The sequence below is a fragment of the Polypterus senegalus genome, chromosome 4, assembly GCF_016835505.1.
Source record: "Polypterus senegalus isolate Bchr_013 chromosome 4, ASM1683550v1, whole genome shotgun sequence".
NCBI classification, from domain to species: Eukaryota; Metazoa; Chordata; class Cladistia; order Polypteriformes; family Polypteridae; genus Polypterus; species Polypterus senegalus.
In genome coordinates, this window is record NC_053157.1 from 127390167 (window position 1) to 127400286 (window position 10120).

Consider the following 10120-nt stretch of genomic DNA (forward strand, 5'->3'; position numbering starts at 1 on the left):
TCTCTATCTCTACAATACTCCTTTCCTTTATCCTTACCTTTCACAGTTCTGTTCTGTTCCACCACCATTACCTTAAATTTATGCTCTCAAAACGCAGCTCACATTTTCACAAGGTCGCACATGGTTCAAGTCACTAAATCACATTTTAAGTGAAAGAATGATCTACTAACAAAAACATCAAGGCTGAAGTGTGCATCAGTCTCTAGTGTTTTTTGCTTACCTTATCATTAATAACCATTAAAAACCATGGAGTCTCAGGCAGCATCCAGGATGTCTGTCTTATACTATAACAGTAGAACACATTGCTCACTAGCAGAGAAAAAGACCAAAATCACACAATAAATTCTTCAATAGGTTTTAACAGACTTTGTTTTTTGACAACCCTGATTCTCTAAGAATCCAAAAAACTGGACAAATTCTTGGAAGAGCAATTCGGAGAGAGACTCCCTTCCGGGTAAGTTAGGTGTGCTATCAGTGTCAAAAATCGGGTTAAACACAACACACAATACTGAAAACAAGTAATCCTCTTCACAGAGCCACATAGCCAATCTATTATTGCTACCTCAAAAATATAACACAATAGTACAAAATACTTTATTTTTGCACAGCACTCCTCAATGCACAGTGCTCCTCATCCTCACCTGCTTCTCCTTAAAAATGTGCTCACAGTGTTTCTGGTTAGAACACCACACTGCCATCTATCAGAATCGAAGGTCTTGTTTCCTCTTTTAAACCTTCCATGGATCACCTTCCCCTCTTTATTGACCCCCTCAACATGACCCTTTACAGTATCACTCCTAGAGTATTAGTCCACTAGGAAGGATGTTCTGCTCCCACAAGACCCTCTCATATTCCCACATCAATGTGTAGGAGTGTCAATTCACTGGCAGTGTCTTTCCCACCCTCCCTTTTCTCCTTAAATGGTGTTTTTCAGGACTGTTCTGTCTTAGTGGTGTTCTTACCCTTGTGGAAATGAATTTGCAATTTTATGTGGGTTTAAATAAATTAAAACTGAATAGCCTTTTTCCTACTGAGCTAAAATAATTTGGAGGATTACCAATTAAAATATTCCGATTGTCTTAAACTGATGATTGAAAAGAAAGAACTGAATAATCTTGAATGCGTCTGCTAATAAATCTGTGTGTTGCATATTGACCTCTACAAATAAAAGTGATTAAAAAACATTCTACTTTTTGAATCTAAAAAATGTAAATGTCATGGGAGAACAGTAAATTGGTATAGTTTGATGATGACTTTTATTAAAATTTTCAAAGAAACTCTTACTTGTCAGGAGGTTTTCAAAAACTCTTATCTTGAATGTATAGATAGGGAATCAGGATGAAATTGTAAAAACGTTCACACAATTAAATGCACTGAATGTAGACAGGTCTGTCAATGGACTTTTCTGCCTATAGGCAGGTTATATGAATCATTCTTTTTGTTTGCTGAATTGGAGCAATGCCTAAGGAAGAACAGAGGCGGTACTCAACGGTTTTAGTTGCATTCAGTCTCATATTATTACATTGCTAAAATAAAATGCATCAAAGTGTTTAATTCTAGTTATTTGGGTCCTAAATATATTTCTTTTGTCACATCAAACCTTTATGTGCTGCATTTAAAAAGGCTGAAATGATTTTGATAGTTTAATAGTTATCTAAATTTCCATGAACATGTCAGTTTCTTCAAATATACAAACTGCCAATGGCCCTCCTTTACCATTTTTGGCACATTTTGAATATGATTTGTGGTACTTTGGCTCAACTATTAAAAGACACATAATGATTTAAATAACACCTTTTTATAATGTATGTATAACTTTTGAGTCTTTTAGGAAAGTTGAATTTTGTGTTTTCTATGTTGCCAATGTTCCCATATCCATTTGTTTCTAGTTTGGTATATACATTTACATATACCATTTAGTTTGGTTTTGAGTATTCATTTTTCTTCATCATAATATATTCTCATCTTTTTTGCATTTTAGTTGCATCCATATGTTATTTTTCTTTTCAGTAAATGTAAATCTGTATGTATAGTACATATACATACATATACTGTGTATATATGAAAATCTGTGTGGTACTCATTTGTCATTCTAAACAGCAGAACTGCTCAGACCCTTGCACAAATTATCATAATTCAACATAAGAGAAAGTTTGCATTTAACACAGAAATACAAATTGTTACATACATCAGAATATACTGCTGCAAAGTGGCAATAATAGAAAGCAAGATGTCCAGTTAATCTTCATGTAAAAATTTGTCATGGTTCATGCTACTTATACAAAAGCAGATAAAAAACGAAAAGTATATAAAATGCAGCTAGCTTCTTTAATATGCAGATGTCAACTCTTCAGGTTGATATGGTGAACAGATGTTGACTTCACACTGTAACTATGAAGATTTTGTTCATACCCCTCTTATCTTTGGACTGGTTACTTTTCCAATACTTAGAAGAAAATGCAACAGTAATTGGTTACAAAGAAAAAAAAGAGAATGAGTTACCGAATATGCAATAATACAAGCAAGACAAATACAGGATGGACAGTAATAATTAAATTAACAGTTGGAGGCTAATGTAAAAGACTTTTTTTTACTACTATAACAGAAATACTACCAGAGAAAAAACTGTTGGTGGGTCACAGCAAAGGTTAAAGACTACCCAACAAACTCATTTTACTTATTTTAGGAAAAATAAAAATAATATGATCTGATGCTTCATCCTTGTACTGAAAATATGATATAGTTTATGAACTTTAGGGATGGTATTTGCATTTCTCTTTTCATAACTTGTACATATAGGCAGGAAGTGTGGTGTTGTGTAGTGTTAAAGCTTTGGACTGAAGCCATGAAAATTATGGGTTACAATACTGCTATTGTCACTGCGTGGCCATGAACAAGTCACTTCAACTGCCTGTGGCACCCATTGGAAAAACAAAGAAGTATAACCAATTGTATCTGAAAAGTTATGTCGCCTTGGATAAAGCATAAGCCAAATATATCATAAAACAAAACTAGTATTATCAATAGTAAGCAAATAGTCATTTAATTATGATCTGAGAATCACAATTAAAATTTTAACAACCATATGCACTTCTCAGATCTGTCATATGACAGTGAAGGTGCAAGGCCATCTGTTCGCTCTGGACTATCCAGTTCTTTCTGAAAGGTTATGCCACTAAGTTAAACCTCAATTAAAGCAAGACTGTGGAAGCCTCAAAGAAAATTTTTAATAAGCAAGCAAAGAATGAACTTTTTTACTTGTATAAATGTCATTGAAAAGAAGTCATTTAATTATCACTGATCAGATATTTAGCAATGTGTTTTAAATTTTCTCATAGGAATAAACTGAGCTCATTTCTAGTATTTTGCTAAGAAGAAAATGATAAATTCATGTGCCCTTTCAGAGATTAAATAGAGTTCTAATTATGGAACCTTTATTGGATATATTTTGTATTTATACTCAATTTTCTAACAGTGAGTCATGACAATTTTGGAAGGCCAAAACAGCAGAATTTAGGTCAATCGCATAGGAAAGCTGCAGGTGGCAAACTGTACTGTAGAGCTGGCATCTTATTAAAGCAAAGCTGCCAAATAAATTTTGCTTCTGCATATACAATTAGTACTGATTTTCTACCGTAGTTTGAGGTAAAATATTCAACTTTCTCCAGTTATGCTTGGAAGCGACTCTCTCGTGTCGAACTTCGACTTTGTATATTGGCTTGTGATTTCGTAAGCGTGTAAGAGAACATTTTGGAATCAGCCTTCTTTTGATTTTCAAAGGAAATATTTTTGTTAATCTTCAGTTCAGAAATGTAATGTGCAAAATATCTTGCTTCTGACTGAATCTCATTTGTTCTTTTAAAAAGTGCATTTACCAGTGTATACTTTGAACCCAGCATGATTAAAATTATGTTGTGCTCATCACACCATAATTCACCATTGTTGATTCAGGATATTTTAGAAGTTATTTTAGAAGAATCAATAGTGTTAACTTTTATTTACTGAACATTAAAAAAGGGCTAAAATTATAGGAAAGGTTATGCACTGTGGTGTTGAATTTAATACATTTCTGAAAACTGACAGTATGTTGTAGTAGCAGTAGTATTGTCACATGTATGGAGTGCAGTGAAATTCCTACTTTGATGTTCAACCAACATGCAACATCACTGAATTATGAAGTAACAATAAACAAGAATTTTCTAAAGACATAACTCATAATTAGCATACCTAATGTACTCATTATTCCGATTTGTAGGAAAACCTTAGAAATTGTCTATTTCATGGAATAATACTTTTTGTCATTTGGAGGACCAATTTCAAAAACTCTTGAACTATAATGTAAAGTTCAGAATTTTCCAAATATAATGAAGAGTCCCTGAAGTAGGTCCTTTTCTTGAACTTTGTGGAGAAGAGTTTTCAAGAAGTATAGAGAAGGCCAGAAGGAGTTGCATTGCATCTTTGTGGACCTGGAGAAAGCATTTGACAGGGTGCCTTGAGAGGAGCTGTGGTATTGTATGAGGAAGTCAGAAGTGGCAGAGAAGTACGTAAGAGTTGTACAGGATATGTACGAGGGAAATGTGACTGTGATGAGGTCTGCAGTAGGAGTGACGGATGCATTCAAGGCGGAGGTGGGATTACATCAGGGACCGACTCTGAGCCCTTTCTTATTTTCAATTGTGATGGACAGGTTGACAGATGAGATTAGACAGGAGTGCCCGTGGAATATGATGTTTGCTGATGACATTGTGATCTGTAGCGATAGTAGGGAGAAGGTTGAGGAGATCCTCGAGAGGTGGAGATATGCTGTGGAGAGGAGAGGAATGAAGGTCAGTAGGAACAAGACAGAATACATATGTGTATATGAGAGGGAGGTCAATGGAATGGTTAGAATGCAAGGAGTAGAGCTGGCAAAGGTGGATGAGTTTAAATACATGGGATCATGTGTACAGAGTAATGGGGATTGTGGAAGAGAGGTGAAAAAGAGAGTGCAGGCAGGGAAGGAATGGGTGGAGAAGAGTGTCAGGAGTAATTCGTGACAGACAAGTACCAGCAAGAGTCAAAGGGAAGGCCTACAAGTCAGTAGTGAGACCGGCTATGTTATATGGGTTGGAGACAGTGGCACTGACCAGAAAGCAGGAGACAGAGCTGGTGGTAGCAGAGTTAAAAATGCTAAGATTTGCATTGGGTGTGACGAGGATGGATAGGATTAGAAATGAGTACATTAGAGTGTCAGCTCAAATTGGACGGTTTGGAGACAAAGAGAGGCAAGATTGCGTTGGTTTGGACATGTGCAGAGGAGAGATGCTGAGTATATTGGGATAAGGATACTAAGGATAGAGCTGCCAGGAAAAAGGAGAAGAGGAAGGCCTAACAGGTTTATGGATGTGGTGAGAGAGAACGATGCAGAGGACAGAAAGATATGGAAAAAGATGATCCACTGTGGCAACCTCTAACAGGAGCAGCTGAAAGAAAAAGAAGAAGTTTTTAAAAAATTACTGTGATTGATTGTCAAGTTGGCATGTGGTCATGGAGTCAAAATGGATAAAAGGATGATAAAGAAAGAGTCCAGCAAGGGCATAAGAAAAAAATGGAAGTGGCCACACACTGCTTTCAACATGTGATAGGAAAGACACCATCAGGGTTTAAATATGCTGTACTAGACATCCTGCAAGAGCAATGTTCAAGATATTGGTAAATGAGTTTAAACCTACGAGTTGTCAAATTTACAGTAATCAACTAAACTCACTGATCATGGCACCAGAGAGTGATGACGTGTGGCATGTTGACTAACACATGAAAGTAGGAGTTTCATTGTACCCTGTATATGTGGCAATAATGACCCTATAAACCAATATAAGGAAACATTGTTCCTTCAATGTACTAGAGGGCAGGAGACCAAACAGCTGAGCGATGTGTCACGACTGATAAGCACTTTGAGCTACTGTTTGTATGAAAATGTGCTATATAAATAAATGTTGTTGTTGATGTTGACTGAGGAAGATTGTTTTGAGGATGGTGATATAAAACAGAACAAAGCCCCAACTCAGTGGAACCCTGTGGCACTTAAAATGTAGGAAGACTGTCAAGTGGCTTTCCATTACCCTAGTGCCTTTAAGTTGGCATTATGGAATGGGCTAGAAATTAGTATTTTATAGAAAAGGATATTTCTGTGTGTCGTGTCTAAGCAAAAGAAAACATGTAAAAGCCACTAAATGAAGGGACAATAGCCATCCTTTATTTAAGACTGGGATGATAAGTGCAAAAAGCAAATATCCTGAATAATTCTGTTACAGGTTATTGTTGATGGCTGTCTACAGGGCGCAGATATTTACCTGTCTCACAAAAGAGTCAGCTGCTTTGAAGCTCAAACTGATTTAAATGGTATCTCTTCAACATACAGTATTGTGATAACAGTCTGCTTCCTTAGAAAATGTTTTTATTTACTTGGTTTGACAATTAACATGTTATAGAGACATTGGTTTCTAATCACCATACAGTGGCATATGTACTTTTTGATAGTTGGCAACAATACAATTGTTTAACCAGTGATAAAGTGTTTACACTCTTGTTAAGGACAGGAAATTTGTATGTACCATTGTTTAATCGATTGTCATATTGATGTAGGCAGAGAGAGAAGCATTTATATACCTCTGGGCAACTCAGAATAAAGTCAAGTATGGTCAGAAATTCCAAACTGCTGCCTGCTTCGTTTATGCTTTTGGCACCAAACTGCTGTGTCTACTGCTGTAGCATCAGTGGCTTATACCTGGCTCAGGTTCAACAATTCAACAAAGGCAAACTGAAAGTTATAATGCCATGTTTCTATTTTGAATGTGGAAATCCTGAAATGACAATACAGGCCTGCTTGTTTAAGGTTTCATATTCATTTTGATGGTGATTTTTGCACCATTTGATGCATGTTGTATCATGTCCATTTGTTTTGTTTGCTGGTCTATCTCTATTGATTACAAGGATTGCACCACATTGTGAGGTTACATCATTCAGTTGGCATGGATATGTGACAGGTGTAAAACATCACTGGATGAAGTCACATAGTTTTGTTGGCCATTTTGGAAAACTATAAAATGAGATCAGAAAACGTGGTCAGACTGAATGAATTTGAAGTTCATGTCAAACACAGGGCTGAATTCTACTTAATGCAGTCCTATGTGAATATTTGAAATATTGAGTAAATGACCTGGGGCCTCATGTATAAACAGTGTTGCGTAAGAACGTTTCCACGTTCAATTCGCGATGTATAAAACCTAAACTTGGGGTAAGCCTACGCACATTTCCACGGTACCTCATACCCTGTCGTACGCAAGTTCTCTGCTTGGTTTTGTAGACTGGCAGCACTCGGCGTCAAAGCAGTGCTACTGTTCCTGTGTGGTTATCCTTTCTTTTCCTGACGCAGCTTTATAAATCTGCTGAAATTAACCTCATATTGTTTATTAGTTTAATGCATCTAATTGTAATTAACCAGTAACAATATAATGGTCCACGGAATGGTCAAACTATTCTAAATACCATAGCTGCTTTTGTGTTGTTATTACCACGCACTTTCTTTTTCTTCTTTCAGCTGCTCCCGTTAAGGGTTGCCACAGCGGATCATTTTTTTCCATATTACTTTCACTGCACCACTCGGAGAAGCTGATTGGAAACAGAATTATCCGTATACAGCATCAAGCACATGCTGCCTCAGCCATGCTTCACATTTGAACTGCTTCTCATATGACAAACGCTTCAAACCTTTCCTGTATGGACCTCGCGGTTCAGAAACAGTTTCATCCCAAGAACTCTAAACACACTCATTCAGTCCATCAACTGCTCCTTGTAGAACTGTTAGTACTTATTAGTATAGTTACCTCACTGTAAACTTGCAGTACAGTTATAATACTGCACAACCTGAGCCACTTTATAAAGAGTGTATTTATATATGATGATGATATCATTTTTAAGATGAAATGCAGCAAAATATGTTTATTATATTATACAGATAAAACTTTAACTTCATTTAAATAATCAATATTGTTAAAAATTAAAGGACACGGTGTTGCTATGCTAAGGATCTGGCACTCCGCTCACAATTGTTCCTGCCTCGCACTGTATGCTTCACTGGGACTGGCGTGAAGGACAGAATAATTAAACATGTACTACAAAGATATTTCAATGTTCCTTAAATGTTTTGAAGAATCAGCGTTATAAGCTTACAGATGGCTTAACATCCATTACAGAGTTGATTGTGTGGCAATCGCTTACTTGGAGAAAGAAAAGGAAGGATAGGAATTAGAGGTTAGTACATTTGAAAGATACAGTACTGCAGCTGCACAGGGCCGCCACGCCAATATATATTGAATATAAAACAGAAAGAGAAAATAAAAACACAGCTAAAAACACAGCAACAAATTTCGGCAAAAGTTAAACGCTTGTGTCATGAGCACGAGGCAGCTATGCTGTGTCCACAAAGGACGTGGTCATCTGCCGTGCATAAGATACCATATTGACATTGGTGGGTGAAGGAGCCACCGATTCTTCCTCTGCCCAGGGCCGCCACAAGCTTAGAGCCGCCCCTGAGTACTGCTGCAATAAATTATTTCATCGAAGGTCGCGCACAATCACTGTTCCCATGTTTAATAATGTGCTTTAACTCCCATCATAATGAAAATGATATCACGAATACATTTCAGTATTTTAGTTATTCAGTGAGGTGTAACATCACAAATGTAGTGGATTCTGTGTCCTGTTGGAGGTAGAAAAAGCCAGTTTAAGAAGCACGTAGTGATTCACACACATACTGTAGAGCACATAGAAGAACACATACAAAACAAAGCCTTTAACGTGCTACTTTACTTACGATGTGATTTGAGAAACTAGTTAATTAAATGATTTTAAGTGTGACCCGACATTTGCGCGATAGACAAAATCGCGCCGATAAAATCGTGAAAGTTTCATTAAATATGAATTACTAGTTCAAAGCATATATAATAATGTTTATTTTAGAAGTCAATAGTAAGAGATGCAACATGCCATCAGCACGGCACGCAGACAGTCCTTAAGATCACGCCCTGCATATTTAGGAAGAATTGCAGCAAGACGTCTTGATAGTTGAGCGTATATAGACTTGCTGGCTGCCTGACTGCTGGTAATTCTGCTTTGTATATGACACGTTATGCCAACCCTCGACTGAGTTATTTGTTCGCGACATGCCATCAGCAGTTATAACAGTTACAACCTAGCACATAATGTGTACATAATGCGCACGTACGCATCCCATCCTCTTGGCCTCTCTCGCGATTTGTCGTGGCGATTTTGTCGGCGCGCATTTGTCGAAAACCAGTTAGCGGGTTTGTTGGTACTCATTTGTCTGTCGCGGTTTTGTCGGGGCTCATATGTCTATCGCGCTTTTGTCGGAGAAATGATTTTAAGATGAAGTTTATGATGTTCTACTTTAATGACAAAATAAACTACGTGATTAAAGTGGAAATTTCAAGATTGAAGTTGACATTTCGTGCTTTTTCCCCACTGTGTGCCTTTTTTTCTCTGTACCCTAATAAGCTTTCATATGACACTCAGACAGTGGGCTATGACTCGCCTTTTCACGGCGACTTTGATATCTGGCAACTTCTTTTTTATTTTGGGCACTTGAGCTTTCGAGTTTCTCCAACACGCTATGTCACTCGATCAGCTTCCTTTTGTTGTTTATACCACTGTTTAAACCAAAATGTTTTTCCTTGCCTCCACTTGGTATTCGCTGAAATTCTTCCATTTTCCCTCTTGCTTTTGTCATTGTCTTTTCACAGAACGCTGAGCTTAAGGGCTATTTATATTGATTTGCATATTCAAAGAGGTGTAATTCTGGGAGGAGTTGGGGTGGGACAGCAGGCGCGTGCACGAGATTTACTTTTCACGCTGACCGGGATTTATGTAGCAGAAGTTGGCGAACGCACAGATTCCTGCATCTGGATTTTTCTGTGCGTAAGCACATTTCAGCTTTTGTGCTTACATCATTTTATAGTGTAAGTTCTATGCACGCCGTTATGCATGAGGCCCCTGGTCTCCTATTTTGTTCTCCATTTTCTTTATATTTTCACCATGTTTTTATTGTTATGAGAGTTACGTC